The sequence below is a fragment of the Rattus norvegicus genome, chromosome 6 (genome assembly GCF_036323735.1).
Source record: "Rattus norvegicus strain BN/NHsdMcwi chromosome 6, GRCr8, whole genome shotgun sequence".
Lineage (NCBI taxonomy): Eukaryota > Metazoa > Chordata > Mammalia > Rodentia > Muridae > Rattus > Rattus norvegicus.
Window position 1 is genome coordinate 104,302,075 of NC_086024.1, and position 23,736 is coordinate 104,325,810.

General features: G+C 44.8%; 1 protein-coding gene and 1 long non-coding RNA gene across 10 annotated transcripts in view; one reads left to right on the forward strand and one right to left on the reverse strand.

The window, feature by feature from the left end:
* The window catches only part of Rad51b (RAD51 paralog B), a 544,534-nt gene that overhangs the window by 472,685 nt on the left and 48,113 nt on the right, over positions 1–23,736 (forward strand). The window lies entirely within an intron of this gene.
* Positions 390–18,438, reverse strand: LOC134479408 (uncharacterized). The gene is made up of 2 exons (XR_010052727.1): positions 16,171–18,438; positions 390–2,581 (listed from the first exon to the last, which is right to left on the reverse strand). It is a non-coding gene; the product is annotated as an uncharacterized LOC134479408 (long non-coding RNA).

A 23,736-nucleotide genomic window follows, 5' to 3' on the forward strand; every position in this document is an offset into this window, starting at 1 on the left:
CGAGAGACCGAAGCACAGAGAGGTTACATCATTTGTCTAAAAGTAAGCAGGTTATAAGCATAGGGGATTTCAAACCTAAAGCTTGTCTCCAAAGTCTGACCTTAGTCTTTCTCTGTGGTCACCTAAGGAGGTCCCTCAGCCACTTTGTTGCCTTCTTTCCTGTATCCTTTCCAAAGTTTTGGGATCCTCAGATATGATCTTATCAACTGTATCCTTTGGAGGTTATCAGTTCCTCCTTCTTTCTTATAAATGGCACCCTGAGAAAAAAGCAGGAACTTAGAAAAGCCACATATACAAACTACCAGAATAATTTAAATGTCCTGCTTTTGTGCCAGGGTCTGTCTGTCTGCCTATCTATCTATCTATCTATCTATCTATCTATCTATCTATCTATCTATCTATTCATCCATCCATCCATCCATCCATCCATCCATCTCTATCTCTATGTGTCCGTGTGTCTGTGAAGCTTCTTACCTACTCATAAGTAGGATGAGCAGAACAGAAACTTTGCATGTTTAAGGCTGTTTTCATTGACTCACTTGAGTTTTCCAACAGGAACTGCCTAGTCTATCTTCATGGGAAAGTGTGTTGTTTCCCTCTTACACGGCGAGTGACCTGTCCAAGGGAAAAGGCATCTACAAGGCCCTGACTCACGCATGTGGAGTAGTGGCATGGCATCCTTGGCTCTCGAGATAGCTGGAGCTACAGTACATGCTGCAGTTTCCTCCCGCATGGCACACAGGACCCATGCCGACACTGTAAAGGACATAGTGGCATGTTTGCTTTCTCATTCTTTCTGTCTCAGCCCTCACAATATCTAGTTAAACAGTTAAATACCTACCACATACCCTTCCCATCTCCTCCAAAACCACTGAATTGCACATGCCAATTAGCACTGGCACTCCTGGTCCCAGGAGGGCTCCTATCTGCTAGTGGAAAAAGATTGTTTCCGCCTCTTTTTTGGTCTAGACTTTCCAAGTTGCCAACCCTATATCACCTACAAAGACACCCTAGAAATCAGGGTAGCCCTGATTTACAACCTAAACTGCCCAAAGCTTGCTTTATGACTGAGAGAAGTATAGTTTAGAAGAGACTATACTGCCCTCACCTCTTCAGCATAGACCTGGATCTTTCAGAAGAAAAGGAACACTAGTCCCAAAATAGCCACACTTATTTACCATCAAATCACAAGGATTTGGGTCCAGGTGTCAGAGATGGCCGCTGCTTTCCTCACAGGAGACATCAACCACTGACCCATTTCCTCCCAAACTCCAGTTCCATGTTTAACTGGAAACACAGAAATACATGTGTGCTGGCGGGAAGACAGGAGCTGAGATGAAGCAGGAGTTTGCTGGCTGATAGAAAGGCTGCTCTTTTAATTTCTTTTACATTGTAGCAGTCTCCCATGGATAGGATCCAGGTATCTTGTAGGCCTGCACCTTATTAAACTCCTGTTTGATTCAGAATTTACAGCAAACGCACCTGGAATTCTTCAAACAGGAACTAGTCTTTGGTTCATTTATTCACAAAAAAAAAAAAAAAAAAAAAAAAAAGACTGACAAATTGATTATGTAACCTACAGCGAATGCCCTCGAAAGCCAAGAATAAGATGGGGGCACATTTCTTTTAATAACTTTCTTAGTTTATAAATTCAGCCGTGCTGATTTAACCGTCTGCTATTCAGCAGGCACTTAAACAGGATGCACCCATAGGCACGCCTTCTCTATCTCTGCCTGCTTTTATTGTGTGACAGAAACCATGCTCGAAGTACTGGAAGCAGAACGTAAAATTGCCACAGGGTTACTAGGTATCTAGAAAAGCAGGATTCGGATGCAGCTGACTGCAGAAGCAGATGGAAACACTGTTACATCCGAAGCTTGTTTTTCTGCATACCTTGGGTCCACCACCACCAAATGGAAGCCTCCTAGACCTGCAGTGTCACATGTGACTGCTGAGTGCAAAACACGTTCTAAATGTAAGGTTCAATGAACTTTAGAAACTTCATACATGGGAGATAGAGTGGACTATATTAACTTCTATATTGATTACACATCCATCTGATGGTAGTTTGGACATTGTGCTAACTGAAATAAAATGTTAGCATTTGTTTCACTTGTTTTCACATAGCCAATAACAATTTTAAATGACACGTGTTCCCTGAACTGTAGTTCTGCTGGAAAAATCACGTCTTTCCAGGGAGTTTTCCCAGATGGGTACAGGAACTTCAATCCCCTCATGTTTTAGCCCCTGGCGTCCTTGAGATGCTGCAGAGACAGCCATCCATCCAATGTGCCATTCCAGCACGTCCCTTCCATTCACAGTCACTTCTACTTGAACTGGCACATTTCCAGTTTTCTTTTTGAACAGAGACTTAAACATTCACACATGTCAAAAGTATTTCTTAGGTCCCTGTTCTGTTAATGAGAAGATCTCAAATTAGGAACTGGGGATACAAGGGCGCCATCTTCTTGGAGTTTCTTCTAGAAGATTCGGTCCTTTGTTTTCATAAATCTGGGCTTAGTTCTAGACATGTGCCTCTCCATATGATGTATCTGGTCCAGATTCAGCCTTTCTGGAGAACCTGAGATGAATGAAAACACAGCCTTTCAGAGTAGCCATCAATCTTGTGTTGTCAGAAAGATTCAAAGGCTGCTAATCTTGGCAGAAGTCATGACCTTTGCTGATGTCAGTTTGTGTTTTTCTTCCTGGTTAATGGAACCAGATTGTGGAGCCCCCTTCTCAGACACAGAGCTGTGAAGACAGAATTGTCTCCTCCTTGTCATGAGCACCCCCCCCAATAGAGCTGCACAACTGAAAGTATAATTTCAATTCTCCCTCCTGTGTCCGCAAAGAGCGATTCCCTAGACTCCCCAAAAGTATAGTAGAGTGAAGCCTCTGAGTGTTTTCTTTGTTCTAAGCAGTTTTTAAAAAGTGTGAGATACAATCAGCAGCAGGTATGCATTGGACAGGGACAGCACCACTAACTTTCTCCATGAACATATATGTGCAGCTAGCATGTAGCGTATGAAGCAGAACACTACTGATCTCCAGAACCGATCCCTTCTCTGGCACCATCCTTCCCACCTTCCCATCCCATCCCCAGAATAACCACCCACTCCACTCGTAGGCTCCCGCAACCACAAGTCCCTTTGTCCGTGTTTGAACTCTCTGTAAACAGAGTGACAACAGGTTCTCACTCTCAGGTGTAGGTTCCTCTGCTCCACCTTGTTTATGAAGTTTATTCGTGTTGTTTTGTATATCAATATACAATATCATTACACAAGATGTATGTAACTCTGAGTAATTTTTAAAAAGTAAAAGAAGAAAAATATAGATCATGGAAAGGGAAAATGAAGATTATAATCTTTGCGCTGACAGGAGTGTAACCTAAATACAAGGGAGGCTGAGATGTTCAAGGTGCTCAAGGCCAGCCCGGAAGCAAAGGAATCAGTCCTCTTGCTTACTACATAGTAAGATGACTCAGAAATGTATGCGTATAAACACTTGTAGTGAGGGCTTTTTTCTTCTTAAACTTAGACCATACCATACAGACTACTTGTGGTTTGTCATTGTGCATATTATTACCTCAGCGTGCTCTAAATATTAGTCATCTGAAAGAGCATGCACGCGGACGCCAACCAAAAGACAATACAGGAGAGGGAAATGATTTCCTAAGTTAAGAACAGATCAGTATTTATATTAATCATCTTGGCTAATCTAAATTCTGTCCGCCCTAGTTAGGCTTCCAGAAGGTTCCCAAATTGATCCCTGAGTCACTAGAGAAATCAGATACTTGGGACCCCTTTTTTTTCTCCATGACTTCTCTAAGTTTCTGCGTAACTCACTCTGGTATCTGCTAATGTGTTAGAGATTAGGAATTGCTCAAATCTGAAAGTGCTTTGTTGGAATCTCTGTTCAAGTCCTGGCTTACTCTAGACAAATCTGTAAAATGTCCCTCATTTCTCAGATGAATAGCTTCTCCACATCTGTTTGGGATCATAAGAATCCTTACGTAACATTCTGGAACCCTTGAATGAAAAGTTCCTTGGAGTTGCTGACTATTCTTAAAATTCCCTCAACTAGTGTTATGGAAACGTTGTTATGGATGGGGCTGCCAAGCTGGGCTATGAACTAGACTGGAAATGTTGAATGCTGAGAAAGTATCTGGCCATTTATGTTCAAAGCTGTCTTCTTAAACTTCCTAGATGTTTGCATTATAAAATTAACCTGCAGAGGAGTGTGTGTGTGTGTGTGTGTGTGTGTGTGTGTGTGTGTGTGTGTGTGTCTGTGTCTGTGTCTGTGTCTGTGTGTGTCTCTGTGTGTTTCTGTGTGTGTCTTTGTGTCTGTGTATCTGTATGTGTGTCTGTGTGTGTGTCTGTGTTTCTGTGTCTGTGTCTATGTGTGTGTGTTTGTGTGTCTGTGTTTGTGTCTATGTGTATGTGTCTCTGTGTGTGTGTCTGTGTGTATTTCTGTGTATGTGTCTTTGGGTCTGTGTGTCTGTGTGTGTGTCTATGTGTGTGTCTGTGTTTCTGTGTCTGTATGTGTGTATGTGTGTGTGTCTTTGTCTGTGTGTGTCTGTGTGTGTTTCTGTGTGTGTCTTTGTGTCTGTGTGTCTGTGTGTGTGTCTGTGTGTGTCTTTGTGTCTGTGTGTCTGTGTGTGTGTCTGTGTTTCTGTGTCTGTCTGTGTGTGTGTCTGTGTTTCTGTGTCTGTGTGTGTCTTTGTGTCTGTGTGTCTGTGTATGTGTGTCTGTGTTTCTGTGTCTGTGTGTGTCTTTGTGTCTGTGTGTCTGTGTCTGTGTATGTGTGTCTGTGTTTCTGTGTGTGTGTGTGTGTGTGTGTGTGTGTGTATGTGTATGTGTGTGTTTTCTTGCTAAGCCTTCACATGTGGGATCTTCATCCTTTTGTTTTGGATTAGAGAGCTCTTAGAGCATCCTTAGTTCCTGAGGTCAGCTGGATCAAGTAGAGTCAAGTCTGCCTTGTAGGGATGGGAGAAACATTTGACTGAACTGTCCATTAAAGCTTCAGTTTGGGGTTGGGGGTTTAGCTCAGTGGTAGAGCGCTTGCCTAGGAAGCGCAAGGCCCTGGGTTCGGTCCCCAGCTCCGAAAAAAAGAACCAAAAAAAAAAAAAGCTTCAGTTTGTGATCTGAGAGTCCCCCCCAGACACTGCTAGGCATGCTTGAGGACTAGGGTTCAGTGAAGCCTGAAGGGTAGAGAATGTACTGCAGCCAGGGAGTGCTGGAGCCAACCCTGCAAAGATGCAGTCATTACAGGAATTCGCAGAGGATGGATATGAAGAGGCTCTCTAGTCCTGTTTCTTCATTTTCCAGATGGGACCGAAGCCTGAGGAGGCCACAGAGGGAGGCTGGAAATTTATTTTGTCAACCGCTTAGATGTCCTCAGCATTCAGGAGACAGAGGGAAAGATGAGGGCCCCAGTGTGCCAGTGCTGTTTGTAGCTGGATCTGAGGCGCTCTCACCTGGGCTAGCCCAAAGTACCAATGTATTCTTTTCTAATTAGAGATTTTGAGGGGAATCTGTATTTTATCTAATCAGAACTTAGAAATTTGGACTTATGCTAGAATGTCCAGAAAATCAGTTCAGGGGAGATTCACCAGGTATTTCCCCCCAAAATGTGCTATTTGGGGTGGTTAAATATATGAGATTAACCATCATTGACATTAACATGCCACTCCCCCCACTTCTTGTGGTGTTCTTTTTCAAACTTGTGTATGATGACCTCTTTACCTCGCTTTTCAGGTTTTATTACATTTCAGCTATATCTGGTATCAGCTGTTCAATCTGTAGTATGCAGAAATGCTGAAGCTTGCCCTTCCAAAATTCTTCCGGGGTCAACTCCCATTATAGCCTACAGCCAGGAAATGAGAGTGTTTCCAGTTCACTGGGAACCATCTTGGCTTTAAGCAGAAATAGGGTCTGAATCATTGCCTAAGAGAGCTTTGTAGATTGTCACAGTTGGCAGCCTCAAGATTTGAGCTAATCCTGGAAATTCCTTAACTTCCCAGAAAGAAGGTTCCACAAGGTCAGTCTGAGGCCCCTCGAGATTAGATGGAACAGATCTGGCAATCTGTGGCCCTTACAGCTGGACGTGGAGATGAATACAATTCACCCCACCCCCCACCCCCGAAGACACTGGCTTTGAGGGGATCCTTATTCTTCATTGCTTTTACTCTGTACAAAGGAAAGTGTTCTGCAGTCCCTGTAGGAGCAGCAAGCAAACGGCGCAGTTCCCATGGTGAAGGCACAGATCAGGCCAACAAAAACAACCTCATTACTACAAAAATGTGCTTCCTCTGGCAGTTGCATAGTCAGTCCTTTATCTCTGGTCCCTGCAACCAACCACTCCCTCACCCCAAAGCCTCATTCTTTATTATTATCCAAGGTCATTATTCTTGAGGCAGGAGCTGCTTCTACAAACAAATATTGGTTTCACTGTCTTACCTCTCCAGCTCTTTGTTGGATGGTCAGCAGTGCATCATTTAGAAAAAGTAAGTGTTGAAGATGAGAGAGATGAGCTATGGCAGGTTTTCTAAAGGTCCAGGCTTATGGGGCTCAGGCGCCAAATTATAAACTCCTGAAACCTGTGTAATCCAATTTTGATTAACTTGAAGATCAGTGCTTTATTATTATTATTATTATTATTATTATTATTATTATTATTAAAATGAACTTCTGTATAAATGGAAAATTGCCACCACAGGGTACACTGGGCCATTGTTCACATAAGGGGGGGGGGGGGACTGGCAAATCCTCTATCTGGAAAAGCCACATCAAGTCCTGTTGTTCCCAGCCTTCTGATACTTTGGGGGACTTAGTATAAATTCCACAGAATATAGGGTGTGTCTCTGGTTCAATCTGAGGCGCAGTTCATGGCACAGTTTGGCAGCTTTACACTTTAAGTTCTTCCTCTACGGCCCGTTCAGTATCTTCCTGCTCCCCAGGTCTCCATCTCTTTAGGCCTTAATGCACCAGGGCCACCTCTTCACTTTGCCTTGTCACACTTGGCTGCCCTGATGCTTCCTGTCATAGGTGGATGGTGGATGACAAGGAACACTCTGTAAGAAGACAAGGGTGCAAGCCATTTCCAGCTTACGAAAGGAATGAGGCCCAGATGGTCAGAGGGACTAGTGAGCACAGTCATCAGGAACTCCTCATCCATCACATACGAGCGGGAAAAATCCTCCTGTCTAAGCATCTCCTTTCCTAGGGAAGGCACTGCGACTCTGGCTAAGAACTTTGTCTAACCTGAGTGCTGCCATCTGAACGCATCCTCCGTCTCAACTCCTGCCCTTTCCCCCTCCGGCCCAGTGCGAGCCTCCCTCCAGACATGCGGATTTCAAAACAGTGCTTAGGAGAAAACCCCACCCTGTCAGCGGATCAGTTTTACAAGCTGACAAGGGACATGTGCACATTTGGAGTCGGGAGAGTGGCCGAGTTGTACTTCCAGTCCAGCCTCTGCTTTGCTAGCTTCGCTTCTCCTTCCTTTGTCTATTTCCCCTATTGCTGAGGAGAAGATAATGAACCTTTCCACCTATCAGGCTCGCTGGAGTGCTATAAAGAATAATGAGGTGATATTTGTAAAGTGCTTTGAGCCGATGGGAAAGAAGAGGGGGCGAGCTAAGCAGAAAGCATTATGAGCTGGAAGCACTTATCAATTGAGCTGCCTAACAAGGACAGGGAGTAAGAATACTCAGAAATGAGTTCCAGGGACCAGCCCTGCTTTGAATTTAGGAGGGGAATTAGTGGGGACCTAATAGGTATCCCACTTCTCCAGTTTCTTTAGTGTAGCATCAGACTAGAAAAGGTAATTGCATTCTTCTATGTCCGATTCAGCCTGTAGTTTCAATTGGGATGTCAGAACGAGCTTGTCTTCTGTTCTCATACTGAGGCTGTGTTATGTCTGGATTGTTAAAGCTGTGGGCATCTTCTGTCCCCCGGGGGATTTTACTCAGGGGGCTATACAAAGTAGTTTCTATGCAGAGGCTGGGCTTGCCGTTTATCAGGCTTATTAGTGGAACTTCTAAGTCTAAAGTGCCTGGGGACCAATTTCACTGAAGGAGAGAAATAAAAGGCAAGGTCTTTATCATGGTCTCTCTCACTGTGTGGCTTCATGGGAATTTTCTCAGGAACTAAGATAGCTCAATGTGCATACAGTATAAATGGGACTTTGATAACCACTGTGGCATCCTTATCCAGGTCAAAATGGGGGACCTGGCTCTAGGTTAAGGTGAGCTTACCAAGTCACTAAAGATATTCAGAGCTTTTTTTTTTTAACCCCTCCTTTCCCAAAGAGGGTCAAATGAGAAATGTTTGTGGGGCCTGATATGTGTAGGAATGTTTCCAAATGTTCTGATGAGGAATCCGTTTCCACAAACCCATACTCCATTGCTTCAAGACTCATGGCCCCTGCCAGGTTGTTGCCATTTTCAGGGCTAGCAGAAAAGAGAAAATGCAGAACAGGGAAAATGTTTTGAGCTCACATAACTCCCTGGACTGACTAAACACTGAGTGGGAAGCATGCAGCCCCCTCCTAGCTGGCAGCAGCAGGACTGAATTTATCACCTCCCTGTAAATGGTACGAAGAGAGGTCATGGGGGCATTTGGAACAATGATTTTCCTGATCAAAGTTATATTAAGGAAATTACACTGATTACATCTCAGCCCCCTGAAGTTTACAAGCCTCTTTGTAATTACTACTTCTGCAAATGGTTCCCTCTCTTCACCGCTTCTCCAGTCCTCCGGCTGCAGAGGCTGCTGGACTTTCCTCCTTCTAGGTGGATGGGTTCACCAGCCAGCCAGGGCTTCCTGCACTAGCTGTTCGTTGAAATGACTTCTGAGTCTCCAGGGGCATTCCCCAGTATGGCACAACTGCATATACCAAGCCCACTGGCATCCTGTCCCCATGCCAGACAGACACGCAGAGACATGCCCCCGGCATCGTGCTATGGCAGGCAAGTACACTTTGATGCCCGCACTTGTACAGAGGCTGACTGGCCTCTGACCCAGGTTCCTTCCTAACCCATGTTTGCATTTGTCTCTGCAAGTTGCTCCTTTGTCCTCTCTCCAAACTCCAGGTTTCTTGTTTGTTGTTTGAATGGCTTACTCTTAGTGCCTGGATTCTTTCTTCATTTCCCCCTCCTAAGGTATAGCCATTTGATCCCAGACATGCCTCCCCCAGAAGGTTTTCAGGGAAGGAAGCAAGGGACTTTGGCCTGGACTCCTGTCCTTTCTTTCACCTCTACCAGTGCTCAGTCAAGAGCAAGGCTGACCTTCCTTGGCCATGCCTGAAGAGAGGCTGTGGGACTGACTGGGCCTTCCCTGCTGCTGCTGCTGGCAGCTGATGCCCTCCCCCTCTCCTTTTCTCCTAGATCCTCAGCGACACTGCCCCAGTGAGCTGCTGGGAACAGAGGCCTGGCGGCTACTCTGGCCTCAGCCCTCAGCACAGAACATCCCAGCATCAATGGGAAACAGCAAGATCTGTCAGCACTGCCCTTTCGTCGGGGTCTTTGAGGGCCACCTTCTCCACGGCCATCTGTTCCCTTTCACCTCTCTGGACAATGTCGCTGTTTCAAGCCGGCGGTTCTCCCTCTTTATCCAGTCCCCTCCCGCCTCCCTTTCTTCACTCCGGACTTCTCCTCTCTCTCATCCCTCTTCTTCCTTGCACTGTGAAGGTAGTGTATCGTAAGGTGACATACCCCCACTCCCCAAAGCGGTTTGTGACAACTGTGGGGTTTTGAGTTTTTGTTTTAAAAATATCCCTTTTGAAGTGAGAGCTTCTACCTTTAAAGTTTATGATTGTGGTAGGGGTACTTTTTTGAAAAGGACGGGGAGGGGGAGGGTGGAAGACTTCTCAATCGTGAAGAATGATACAGAACAATGAATTTAGATTCCTTTTGCCAGGCACTTGCCTCTTGAAAGACTCTCCCCTTAGTGGTCAGTTTAAGGGAAGTTTTATGTCCCTGAGGCCTTTCTGTCGTTTGTCTTATTATTATTTTGTCCTGCCTGACATGTTATTACACTGTTGTTTGTTTGTATGTGTATCTGTGTGTACGTGTGTGTGATTGATTGTTTGTTTATAGCGATCAAAGGACACCTTGCAGGAGTTGGTGTCTGCTTCTACCACGGGGGTCCCAGGGATCAATCTGAGGTCACTGAGCCTGGGCACAAACCCCTTTACCCACTGAGTCACCACACTGGCCCTTTTGTGCTGCTTTTAATTTAGAGCCAGAGGTGCTGTGGAACCTTTCATCTTGAGCAGAGCCATAGGCAGGTACGGGAGTTCCTAGATGCAGTCATCCCTAGGGGCCTCCAGGGTAAAGCATCAGCTCTGGTCCCAGGGTGGATGCAGAGGGGTACTTGACCTGTCCCGACCAGGGGCTGTGTAACAAGGTGACTCTCCTGAGGAATACTAGTAATCTTTTATGTGAAGCGATCACTTACACGGGAGATTTCTGTTTGTGCCATGCTGTTTCACACACATGATAAGCCTATGGTAATATCATGGAAAGTTTATGGAAATCTTTGCTTAAGAGTCTGTGATGGGCTGGGCAGTGCTGCCACACACCTTTAATCCCAGCACTCCGCTTAGGAGGCAGAGGCAGTTGGGCTTCAGGTGTAGTCCAGCCTGGACTACAAAGTGAGTACCAGGACAGCCAGTGCTACACAGAGAAACCCTGTCTCAAGACAAAGAAGCTGTGATGATTCATTGTTAGGATCAAACTCAGAGATAGGAAGTATCCAGGCCCAAGGTCCCAGCCTTACCTCCTGGCAGAGTTGAGCATAAGGCTGACACATGGGCCCTGCAGCCAGACAGAACAGCTTGAATCCTGGCCCTGCCACTTGATAGCTATAGAAATGGAGTTGCCTCCTCTCTAAAGGAGGAGCAATGGTGAGAACTGTTTCATATTGCTGGCAGCATGACGAAGGGCTCTTATACAATATTCCTGGTTCACACAGATGCTTGTAAGTATTAGCCATGAGTCTCGTCCGCCTTCTTATCCCCCAAGAACAGTATGGGTTAGAAATAAACTAACTAGCTTTCGAGATGTTTTGGGGGGTAGAGGAGCAGGTTGGCGGTGGGTGACCATGCCATGGAAGTTGGTTTTCTTTTTCTATCGTGTGGGTTCTGAGGATTGAGCTCAGGTCGTCAGTCAGCCCTAACTGACTTTTTCCGGGGCTCTTGGCTCTATCACCTGTGTCTTCTGCAGATTTTCACTGTAGAACTAATGCTAATGAAAATAAACCATGAAATTACCAATGGGAATTGAAATGACTAACACGCCACCTCTACTCGGAGATGCCATAAAATACAGGCATGTCCGAAAACATAGAGAGATACATAATCACGTACTTCTGGCAAAGAAATCCAGATGTGTAGATTATGATCATAGGAAGAAACTCAGTCATGATTTTAGCAGCTGGGGTTATTTTACGTATTTCCAGTTGAAGAAAACCTGAAGATTTATTTTTCTTTGGTATCAGTTTCTTGACTGGATTCCCAACAATAGAGAATTTTTATTAAAACATCTTTTCTAGAAAGGCACTGAGAACTCTAAATGAGAAATTCTATATTACAGTTTATTGAGGAAGAAGATCTCTGGAAATGGCGTGGGCTGAGGATCGGTAACTTTTCCCTCCCAGGAGGAAATATGAAAGAAGAAATAATGAGTGGGACTGTGGGGCTCACGTCCTGGTTGTGCCACTTGCCAAGTGGCCTTGGGCAGATAGCTCTCTTGTCAGCTCAGCTTCCTCCTTGGAAAACTGGTGTGATGGTGGTACCTCCCCCCTAGAGACAATATAAGTTGAGGTGTTTAGCCCAGCACCCGGAACACACTCATTATCCTACAGCGTTACCTCATAAGTCTTTACTGTTATGTCAGCTGATGTCTGAGATGTGGGACACATTATACAGGTTGGTGGTCTTGATTGCTCTCCTGACTCTGGTCATTTTTGGAAAACCCATAGTTCTATCCCATTTCTGGATAAACAGTGGCTATGAGGAAGATGGAAATAGCTTTGCTTAAAAATTCATATTTTGCAGATGTATCCTGACAGCCTACTACCCACCGAAACCAGTTCCCCCAGTTAAAATGATTCTGCTGGCATCAGCATATCTCCATTGTCAGTTTCCTCTCTGCCATAAGGCCGCTTTCTAAAACTATTTGACCAACCCTCAGAGATCTGGATGCCTCTAGGGAAGTAGAGAATGCTGAATCAAGATTACCTCATTGCACTAGACTATGGGGGGAGGGCGGCAATGGGGGGAGGGTTGGGAGGGGAACACCCATAAGGAAGGGGAGGGGGGAGGGGGATGTTTGCCCGGAAACCGGGAAAGGGAATAACACTTGAAATGTATATAAGAAATACTCAAGTTAATAAAAAAAAATTATTTTTCTGGCCACTCAAAAAAAAAAAAAACAAAACAAAACAAAACAAAAAAGATTACCTCATTGCCTAAAAGTACCTTCACCCCTTAGATCTATGTATTCGGACACACACACACACACACACACACACACACACACACACACACACACACGCTGGTAATCTACACATTGTTGGGACCCAAAAATTTACCATCTAGAGTTTACTGTGAATGTGGTGCAAAGAAGAGCTTTCCTCCCTTCTGTGCCCCTCATTTGTTGTGAGCCTTGTGTTGAGGTGATGGGGACATCTATCCCTCCCATGTGTGCACAACCCTCCCATGTGTGCACAATCCTCCAAAAGGGAAGTCTGACAACTTCTAGCCTTGGCTCAAGGAAACCCTGCTGCAGATGTCAGCAAAGGTAGGCCACACCAAGGGAACTGAGCAGCCTGTACAGATAAAGCAGCACTCGTACTCTGGCAAGGACACGGAGAGGCCTTCACAGACCTGAGCTCTTCTCGGATCTACTTCTACTCTTCTCCCCTGCTCGGTGCCTTCAGGGGCACAGACATGTGTGCCGCCCACATTCCATTCTCTCCATGCAAGAGTGTGTACTGATTCCTATCAGTCATTTTGCTTCCCGGAGGGGCAATGGAGATGGGTGGGAGGAAAGCACAACAATAAATCCTCACATCCATGCTAGGTGATAATTAAAAGCATTCTCCACCACAGTTGCTCTCAGATGCCAGAAGGGAGGCAGCTGGGCCAGACTCCAGAGAGGCCTGAACTCAGGCCTCAGCAATGTCTGCAACAAGGTGGGCTAGGTCTCTCTCTCTCTCTCTCTCTCTCTCTCTCTCTCTCTCTCTCTCTCTCCTCTCTCTCTCCGCCCTCCCTCCATCCCTCCCTCTTTCCCTTCTTCACTCTTACACAGGAATAATGATTGTACCTGTGTCTTAAGATCAAAGGAAAGAAACTTTAGTTGCCTTCATCAGCTATACAGACAACCCCAGAGTTAGAGACACCTAAGGGTGTCTGTCTCCTGTCCCTTTTACTTATCCTGACCCTCTGAGTGTCCCTTCCTCAGTGACAACAGGAGCTGGACCTTTGAATACTGAACCACTTTGGTGCCTTGAAGAACTTCAGACCAAGGAGCATAGCAGAGGAAGTGCCTTAATGAGAGTTCCTAAATGAGGACCCGGCCCATTCTAGCCCTGACCTGTTTTATGCCACAAACTGTCAGCTGTCCCTCCTCCACCCTTTCTGGATGTTTTGGGTGGCGCCTCTGACAGCAGCTCCAGACAGATGAGTTATGGCCACTCTGAAAAGCTCTCACATCTCTCCTCTCTTTTCCCCTTGGGAGCTAAGATGAGGAGAAAGTCAGCAGACAACATTTTTAAACACTGGGCCAAAGGGCATTCTGCAGAGCTGTGTCTCCAGGGTGAAAAGGAGACAGAGCCTGTGTCACAAGACACTGAAGATTTCCCAATGCAAATGCACCTGGGCCATTGCAAACAGAAATGCAGACTCCTGCTATGGGTGCATGTGTATGTGCACACATGCATGCGTGTTTGTGTGTGTGTGTGTGTGTGTGTGTGTGTGTGTGTGTGTGTGTGTGTGTGTGTGTGTGTGTGTGTGTTTGTGTCTGGGCAGCGCCAGTAGAAATGCTGATGTCTTAGATTTGAGGTTTGAATCCTGGAGCTCCAGATTCAACATCGTAAAGAGTTAACCAGGTGATTCTGATGTGAGAAACATTTGACCCAACCCCAGGTCCTGCTATCATGAGTGACACAGTCCATCCCTCACAGTTAACTTCCATTTTTGTTCAGGACGTTCTAAGAAAACTACAGTGAGCTCCTGCACCATCTCCTAGCTATTGGCATTCTGCCTCACCTGTTTTATCTTCTGACTTACTGTAATGATATTTTGTAATATCATTAAGCTGTTATTGTCTTTGTGGCACCATTTAACAGTACACTGTAGATGTCATGGTCTTCAATCCTCCAAAAATGTTGTCTGCTGACTTTCTCCTCATCTTAGCTCCCAAGTGGAAAAGAGAGGAGAGATGTGAGAGCTTTTCATTTATTTCCCAAGAACAACAATTTCTCTATATAGCCATAATACATTTATTCTTTCGCCCAGGAAATTAACATTGATACAACACTGTAATCTAATATTCGGGCAATATTTAAGCTCTGCCAGGTGTCCCAGGAATGCTTCTATAGCAGGTTTTCCAGGGTTCAGTCCAGGATTAGACACTGTGTTTAGTTGAAATGCCATTGTGCATTAAGATCTTTTAGTCACTGGTTTCACAGAAATATTTTTCTACAAGAATATACTTCCTGATAAATCACATTTCTTTTTTGCCTCCTGTCCTTGCTGCTCGCAGAGCTAATGAGCTGATGTGGGCATGAAGTAGGAGCTGCTCGAGGAGGTCTAGCTCCACGTCAACTAAATGTGAAGGGACTGGCTCCCCAACCTGGAATTTACACTTCTCTGTGAGCTGAGCTCCTAAAGCCAAAGCATAGGTCCCCCTCGCTTTTCAGTTAAGTGGGTCTCATGTCAGACTGAGGCCTGAAATGTGTGCAGCTTTTATGTATTTTCTGTGACTTCAGTCTCCCCAGGAAGAGTAACTGATAAAGGATGTGCTGTTTTAAAACCTTTTCCAGCTCTCTTCCATGGAGTTGTCTGAATGTACATGTCTGAGGAATTTCTCTCACCCCATCAGTCGGGGTTCCAACCAACCTGATGTGAGGCTAAACAGCTGTGTTCCTTCTCCATTAGCCAGTGCTTTCCGAAACAAACGTCAGAGGCTTCAAAACTGAGATGATGGCCGTGCATAATACAGATTTACTGAGACTGCAACTCTGGTATCCTCCTGCTGCCTCAGCTACCGTAATGGGAGCACAGAAACAAAGCTCAGGCCAAGGCAGCTGTTAAGGGCAATTTGAAAAATTCATAGCAAGAGGATAGAAATACATTTGGGGACAAGGGACATTTCATGTAAACATCCTAGCCTATTTTAAATGGACTTTTTTTTTTTAAGTGCTTCAGGTTTCTTTAAATAGTTCAGTTTTTTTGTTGTTTTTTTTTTTTTTTGCTAGTGTTAGCTTAAGCATGGTGTGTGTGTGTGTGTGTGTGTGCATGTGAGGGGGGGGCGCACGCACACACACATTTACTGTACTTCGTGAATTCATTATTAATTAGAAGTTCTCCTCAGGGCTGGAAAGATAATCAGTAGATAAGAACATTTGCTAAGCAGGCATGAGAGCCTACATTCAGATCTCCAACACCCACATAAAAACCTAGGCATGGCCTTGCCTGCCTGTAACCCAGCACTACAGTACATCGCTAGGGCTCAAAGCTTAACTCCAGATCAATGTAAAAATGGAAAGGCAGCATACCTGATGTCGCCGTCTGGCTTCTATGCATTGCATGGGTATGGACACCTGCACACACAAGATCTTTTCACATAGATCGAGAGGCTTAGTTTCAGGTCATCCTTGAGGACTATCCCCTCGAATAGGGAGTACAGAGAGAAAGCAGTGCTCCTGGAGAGAGGTTCAGAGGCTCCAGGGATCTCCGGGGCCGTGTTGCCTGCTAAACCTGAGATGCTTCTTTCTACTCAGACACTCAGACTACTCCAGTTATTTTTTTTCCTATCTATATTTAAAGATATTGATGCCTGTCACTGCAGGCACAGCACAGAAGAAGCCCTACATAGTTGGGATAGTTTGTTTGCCAAACGGGATAGTCTTCAAATTGACCTTTTCTAAGAGCGAGCCTCCTCACCTGATTCCAGACGGTTTCTGTGTGGTGACCCTATTAGATGACAGCCTGTGTTCACCGGAACAGTCCCAAATTCCTCTCTGCTGTCCTGTTATGACTCAAAGGAAGCCCATCTCTATTTCAAAAAGTCTCCTGATTGGATAATAACTTACATGACCATCCCAAGACTCTGGGAAAGTATAAGTATTTTCTCCCCATAGAAAAATCGGTGGGGCTGTTTGAGTGATTTGTGCTGGTGCATACCAGGCTTTATCCTAGCGATTAGCTTGCCCCGCTTCTGCTCCACCTGCTGCTAGGGGAGATTAATCCACCTCTAAATCTTGCATTCCAAAGGTGCTGATTACTCTACCTTTTATGGCTTGTGCTACACTTCTCTTAGTCTCCCCAGTAATGAGTGTTGCTGAGACTTGAGTCAGGCTGAGTATGTGATAGGAGCAAGCACTCTACTTCAATTCATCCCTCCCTCCTCTAGCTAAGAGAGCCTGGGGATGACAATCTCCCCACGGCCTAAGCAAAGCGGCCAGTTCTTCTAGCAGGTCACTGGGCTGTGAGCGGACAGTATTGGGTGAGACAGTTGTTACATGGCTTTATGCCTCAGATCCTTTCTTTGTAAATCTGAAAGACTAATAGCTTCCAAATATTTTGAGAATCTCAAAACTCAGAAGATTATAAATAACCCAGGCTATTTCTTTCTCGTCTAAAATGGCAGCACAGATACGGTGGTTGCTTACTAGAGAGCGTGTGGTTCCCGGGCCAGTCTGTGCAGCTGATGGTTTTTTTCCAGTACTCTATTTATAGAGCTAGGTCAGAAATGTCACTTCCGTTGGAACTTGACCTACAGTCGATCGTCAGTGTTAGAGACCCAAGGAAGTAGCTAAGACACTAAATACAGCTGGTTTACAGGTTCAGTTAGTGAACTGCAAGCCCCCAAGGAAATAAATGTTTGGGCCTTCCAAATCTCTTTATTTGATACTTTGGCCCTGTGGCTTCATGGAACTTGTAGGTCACCTTGAATCTTTGTTTTAAAACTACTGTCCCAGCCAGTGTCCCATTGATCTTCAACTGTGGCTGTTGAAATTGCCTTTCTGCATCAGACACAGTGAAAACTGTTGACCCCCCACCCACCCACCCAACTAGGCAGCATAGACTACTTGGAAAGCCAAGAGGAAAGAACCTGAATGTGTCCTACTTCATCTTTCTACTGGGGTAACCTGGATCCTCCAGTCACTTCCCTGTATCAAACTGGGGAGCCAATGAAAAGTGCCTACCACAGCTCAGCGACTCCTGGCCTGGTCTGGAACAGGAGAAATGGAGTCGGATGGATGGTGATCCTGGTTCCATTCAGCCACTCAGACTCTGGAGTGAGCCTTGTTGACTGGAAATTGTGTTTGCTAGAAGTTGGTCCTCATAGGTTGTAGTAGGACGAGCAGACTAAGAAAAAATCCCTGGTCTGGGGAGAGACCTGTTATCAGAAAAGGTACCACACACTTGTACTTGTACCATTAGGTGTAAATGGTCGCTGAGTAGGATCTGCCAGTTCAGACAGTATGTAAGTACTGTGCTCTCAGGCTTCCTAGAAAAGATGAGACCCTGAGTAAAAAGCCAGTTTTTTGCTGTCAAAATATCATAGGCTCCAGGCTTTTTTGTTTGTTGGTTGGTTGGTTGGTTTTGGGGTTTTGTTTTGGTTTTGTTTGTCAGTAAACCCAAGGACATTTGAAGTCATTTTGAACAACTCTTTCTGACTATGGGTGAAGGTACTGAGGATTGGGGAAAGTCAGCCCTGAGGCTCACTCCTGTGTGCTTTGTTATGGCTACCCCTTCTCCCAAGTATTCTTGAGCTAAACCAGAAGTAGACAGGGCCAGATCCATCAGGTATGCTGTAGAAAGTTCCCATGGTAACCCACCATCCTTCCCTCACTTACTTCAGTCTTCAAACCCCTGAGCATTGTTCTTTTTAATTTCCTTCTTCTTGCCTCAGGAACTTACTTTTTATCCAACAGGAAAGAAGAACCGAATATCCAAAAAATTCCTTCACTCCTTTAAACCTGTGAGCTTTCCCCTCCCTTCCATTCCTATTCTGGAAGTCACCACTTTGGTAGTTTAGTTGTTATTTTTTCATTTGTTTTGGGGATAGGTTTTTTTCACTTATTTTTAAGCATGCCTAAGTCTATTCGCTTAAAATTGAGTCCTCTGCCACGGAGTAAACTTGTTTCTGTCATTCACTGGCGACTCAGCCTGACCTCTCAGAAATGTTTAGCAGAGAAGCCGTAAATTCAAATGTTTTCAAAAAAGAAACATTTTTATTACAGCATCCCCCCCCCCACACACACACCCAGGCCCTTTCTAAATACTGACTGACACAGAGTGGTACCAGCTCCCCATCACCTTCTGGAAACCCAGCTCCCTAACAACTTTGGCTATCCTCCTCCAGCCCTGAAATCATGAAGGCTACACCCTATGTGTACAGAGCAGGGAGACCATGTGAGAAATGTGTCTTCCTATCCAGCTCCCACCAGAGGCTGGGAACTGGCTCCAAAAGATAGCAGTTCTGGGAGAGGTTTCAGAATCTCCATCCTGATGCTCGACACTCCATTTCCAAGCTCTGCTATCTCCGATAATGATTAGAATGAGAAAAACAGAGAGAGCTGCAATTAAATGTCTTTTCTTCCTCAACTTTCATCTCCTGTGTTTGTATCATTTGTCTTGCTGTTTATCCCTATCAAGTATCTCCATCTAGGGTCACCAAGAACCTTTGGTTGCCTGGAGGCAAGAATTAGTATTTGAATTTTACAGATGGGTAAGCAATCACAGAAGGAGACTAGCAAGCTTTGACTCACCTAACCAAGTCTCTGAGAGAGTGGGGAATAAGTATTCCCACAGTCTTTTGAGAGAGCCTTGAGTCTGTGTGACTAAATTAGGCCGTTCTGAGAACCTTACTCAAACACTTCTGTGGGCTCAAACCTGTGAGGATGAAAAAATAAAACAAACCAAAAACCCAATAGTTAAAATATTTTCAAGTCCCCGTTGATTTCTTTGACTTATTTTTTATTTGTATCGGAATCCACCAAATGCCAGACAATGAAGTCATACAGCCTTGGCAGGTCTAAATATCACAGTTGTTCAAAAATGGGAGGAAGGGAGAGTGCCCCAGTTTTCAGAACTTCCGCTGAAAATGAACATAAGTAGGCCCACTTATCAGTTTCTTAACCAATGAGGTCACTGGGCAGGAAATCACCTTTTACAAAGAGCCAGTAAGCAGACTCTCCCTACTTAGAATTTCCCATAAACAGCATTGGTGATCATTTATTCCAACCCTCGCATGGGAATGCTAGAAACGCCAAAGACAGAAAAGACCTCAAAGTTCTCCTAAAGGAAGCCAGGCCATGAATGTATCGTAACCAACAGCCTCCCCATTGACATTTCTCAAGTGATCCTACCACCAGGGCCACCTCCGGTTCCCCTCTTGTGTTTGGAGCCCTATGAACCCTCTCTTAACCCGAGTTTAAGCCTCTAACCAGGGAAGGTCAGCTGTAGGCCACCTGACTTGTGTGAGTGCAGCTGCTCGGCCAGTTGAGCAAACTTGCCAAGCCAGGGCATGCATGTGCTGTCTTTGTGGAGACCTCTTGCCCTGGGTTATCACTGAACATTGGAACAAAGGAAGCTGACTGTGGAGTCTGAGTGACACGCAGCTTCATAGGAGTAATAAGATAGCTTGTCAGGACCGTTCCTGAGATGCACCTTTGGGCGATCCAGGACCCTTCTCAGCCCCTGTGCACAGGAAAATGACAAGATATTTGATCTTCAAGACATGCATGATGAGCCCAGAGAAGGCTAATCGAAATGGGGGTTAGTAGCCTAGTTTTGAACCCTAGCTCTGCCATTAATCAATCTACATGACTCTCAGGAACTGACCTCATCTCTCAGCTTAAGTCTATCAGTAGAATCGATAGTGTTGCTATCTCATAGGCTGTTGTTGGGCTCAGAAAATGTGTAGTGAGATAGGAAATTCAAACGGTATTTTGAGGGGTTTACATAGTGCCTGGCATACAGGAAAATTGAAAGCATTGTCTCCATCATTATTAACTTTCGAGGCCTTGCTGGGGTTGCTCTTATACTGGCCTGATGCTTATAGTTGCTTCCGAAACACGTCTCCTCAAGGTCACTCGTTCAGAGTTTTCCCTGGAAGCTTTTCTCTGTCATTTGCCCTTGCAGCCCTTGATTAGGACCCAAATATATCTGACCAAAGAGCAACCAAATGTCTGCTACTGACCCACCCCGTTCTCATTGGCCTAGTGCTATGGAGGGTTTTTTGGTCTGCTTTATTTTCGTTTGTTTTTATAATCATTTGCTTGTTTATTTACTTTTATGAGATGTTTAAAATAGTTGCCCATGCCCTGAATGTGTCTCTGATCTCTCAAACCATCCTCTGCCTTCCTTCAGAACTAGGACACTCCTCCAGTTTTATCACTACCAAAAGAAAAGTTGTAAGTTCTTGACCAATTAGTAACTCCTAATTATTCACATGTAGCCTTTTCTTGGCAAACTGTAAAGCTCAGCCTCACTTAATCCTCTCACTTAGGAGACATGTAAACAGCTAGCTTCTACAGTTTGCCTGAAAAAATGCAAACCTATTAATTTAAGCTTAAGGTAGAATTAAGAATGTAAATATGCTGTTAAAACAAGTCTAGAACATGGTTCAGCACTGAGTGGAAATAACTTATTAGTCATTTGATCAGTGTAAGCATCTTTGTGCTAAGTGATACAGGGCCTGCTGGCACAAACCAGACATGCCTCTGACTCATTTATAATGTATATTATACAAAAATCACACAAATAATATGCCACAATAGAAAAGGGAGGCCAATGAGAGGATTTTAAAAAGTATTTTGTAACTTTAGAGGAGGAAGGCAGTAATTATGTATGTGCTGGTAAGAGAAGTTGGCATTCAAGAGGCAGCTCTGGACATAGGGTAGATTTTAGACATGAGGTCATACCATACATTTTCTGTGAGCACACAGAAAATCTTGATGGGCACAAAGCCCATCTGTTTAGCTAAGGGGGGGCAGGTGTGCATGCCTGCAATCCCAGCATTTGGAGGCAGAGGCAGGCAAATCACTGTGAGTTCAAGGCCAGCCTGGTATACAGAACTGGTTCCTGGACAATGAGGTCTACACAAAGAAACCCTATCTTGAAAAACAAATACAAGCAAAACAGAATGTCAACAAAACCCTTCACATGTAAATATTGAGGGAATTTTATGTGTGGTATGGAACTGAGCCCAGGCCTGCTGAACCTGGTCTCAGACCAGGTCAGCACTTTTAAATCAGGAAAATTGACTCAAAACACTTATTTTTGGTTTTTCTTTTTAAAAACTCAAAAGAGGGGCTGGAGAGATGATAGTTTAGTAGTTAAGAACAGTCACTGCTCTTACAGAGGACCGAGGTTCTGCTCTCAGTGCCCACATGGTGACCCACAACTGTCTATAACTCTAGTTACAGGGGACCTGACATCCTCTTCTAGCCTCAGTGGGCACCATGCACACACATAGTGCATATACACATACATGCAGACAGAGCACTCATACACATAAGAACAATAGCTGAATTATGGAAGCAGCTTACATCTATAACAGAGGACTGGTTAAAGAAAACACAGTATATCGAGACACATGGAATCTTTTTCAGACACGAAGAAAAATAAAATTATATCATTTGCAGTGAAATGGATGTAATTGGAAATATTTGTATTAAGTAAATTGGGTCCCCAAAAGGCAAGTATTACATGTTTTCTCTTACTCGTGCTTCCTAGATTTTATGTAGATCCATAAAATCATAGATGTAGGTATGGTATGAATATAGAAATTAAACAGTAAACAAAGGTGGCTAATGAGGAGGGGGAAGAAAGGCAGAGGCAGAGAGAGATGGGGGAATGCGTTTAAAGTGCGGGATCTATTTGTAGGGAAATACCTTCCCACTATGGTAACCCAGAAGCACATAACACCACTGGAGAGGGAGGGGACAGTGGAAGGGAGATGGAAAGGTTGAGTATCTGAAGGGAATTGGAAGTGAGTTCATCTCCGAGGTAATAAAGACCTGGCCTCTTACTTTAATAATAAGCATTAATTTCACAACCACTCAATGGCTTTTTAGCATTTGGTATTAGATAGGGAAAAAAAAGCTGGCCATGCCCTGTTCCCTAGGATCCACGCAGGTGACAAAGAAAGAAATGAAAGACAGAAAGGGAAAAGAAGTGCTCTCCAAGGTAAAAGCCAAGAGAGAAGGCCAGAAGACTGTGGCAAGGAGTGGGGAGCTTTAGCACCTGCTGACTAGAGGTCAAGGCTGGTGACAACTGAGGAGTGGAAGGGTCACAGGAAGCCATTCATGAGGGAGCTCAGAGAGGTAGAGTCAGAGTGAGGGCGGGGCAGACAGAGGACAAAGCCCGCAGAGTGTACCGTTCAGGCATTAGCATCTTATCCTCAGCAGAGGACCAAAGGGATTAAACCAGGGGCTGAGCCAATCAGATCCCCACAGCCAGATTGTTTATTTTCACCTTCTTCTATTCGTGTTTTGAATTGTGTCCACAGTGAACCAGGGTTACTTTAAATTTTACTCTTTTTCTATTCTAGGCTAAATTCTTTAAATCTCCTTATTGAAGTCCATGTTATTGATTTGCACCCAGTGCGTACAATACCTAACATTGGGGTTCCAGAACTGTTATATTATTGAGGAGTGGGTAGCCCTTTGTCACAGTCCTGTCCTGTACATTGATAGGAGATGGTGTCTCTATGGTGGGAGGCAACGTGTTCAATGGCCCCCTCCTCAGACCAGGTTCTCTGCCATGGCCTGGAGTCAAAAGAGGGCACAGGATTGAGAAGGAAATCTCAGGATGTGTCAGACTTGAATTAGAGGAGCTGGATTCCCTGAAGCAGGGTTAGGCCTCTAAAGAGAAAAAAATGGGTTTGGAAGCTGGCGTGGTTTCTCCTGGTCATGTCAAAAGGGATCAGTAAAGCTTTGCAGCTATGAGATAGCTGTCCACATGCAACTTGCAGTAAGCTAGGAATTCACATGAAGTCCAGTTCAGGTCTCCCTTGCAGAAAAGCCTTAGAGGGTAAAGGAATGTTTCTCTTGAAATAGAGCAAGCAAAAGCAGACAGGATGCGAAAGGCTGAGCTCCTCCAGATTTCCTTGTGGGGTGTGGATGTACACAGCGGGAGGGAGGGCCGAGGAATGTGATATGTATATGTCATGAGATTGATAAGGAAAACTGAGTTAAGACGCTTAGCAATCTAAAGAAAGGTCTACTAGTTCAACTAAACAGAGACTGCTCATAACAATAGAGTAGCATTTGTGCCCTTCTGCCAGGGATGGGAGAGGTGTGGTTCCTTAGGAGCAGTACCTAGGTTACCACACCATGCCATCTTCTTGTTAATGTGTAACTGCCTCTGTTTGCCCGTTGGGGGTCACTTTCTGCTAAGGCTGAAGGACCCCCTGCCGGCTCCTATTTCATCCCTAGTTCCTTAGTGCCAGCCTCCTCTAATTCATCCACATTCGCTGTGATGGACTGAGTCTCG